At 40.4% G+C, this 664-nt stretch overlaps 1 pseudogene; it reads left to right on the top strand.

Annotated features, from left to right (window-relative positions):
- Positions 1-664, top strand: part of LOC103604163 — a 3492-nt pseudogene that overhangs the window by 1990 nt on the left and 838 nt on the right.

Consider the following 664-nt stretch of genomic DNA (forward strand, 5'->3'; position numbering starts at 1 on the left):
AACATGACCTTTCAAGCTCAGAGGTTCCTTGCAGATTTTAAAAGGAATCCTAAAAACCATTCAAATAAGTGGGGGTCAATACCTGACTGTGAAGATGTCGAAACTACCCAGTGTCACTCCTCAAAAAAAAATTCTCAAAAGGAATTTACTTTCTCCCCGTTGGGCATCTGATGGAAATAACACATCTCTCTAGTCTGAAAATACTTGATGCTGAAATACAAGCTAACCTGCTTCCTCCAGTCACCGACATAAAATCCAGTAGTGATTAAATGTGTATCTATGTCAGGGACTAAAAAGAGTCTGAAAACAAACCTGGGAACCAGCATTCCCCACTAACTTAGGAAATTATTTTTTGGAAAAACACTTCAAATGCTGAGAGAAAAATGCTAGGGGAAAAAGCTGATTTACTATTTCTAACTTGCAGCTGGTGACTGTATATTATGTCAAAGCCAGAGCATATTTTATGGATGGAAAGTGGAACAAAAGCAGTGTCGTTAGTCAGATTGTGTGCGAGGAAACAAAACCGGGGAATGCTTCCAAAGTCGGGCTTATAGCTGGAATTTGTGCTGCGTTGTTTTCTATTCTGGTTGTCATCTGCATCGTGAAAGGCCGCTGGATACGTGTTAGTTATGTGTTCTTGCCACAGTGAAGCCTTCTTCCAGCA

Source organism: Galeopterus variegatus, unplaced genomic scaffold, assembly GCF_000696425.1.
Source record: "Galeopterus variegatus unplaced genomic scaffold, G_variegatus-3.0.2 Scaffold5013, whole genome shotgun sequence".
NCBI lineage: Eukaryota > Metazoa > Chordata > Mammalia > Dermoptera > Cynocephalidae > Galeopterus > Galeopterus variegatus.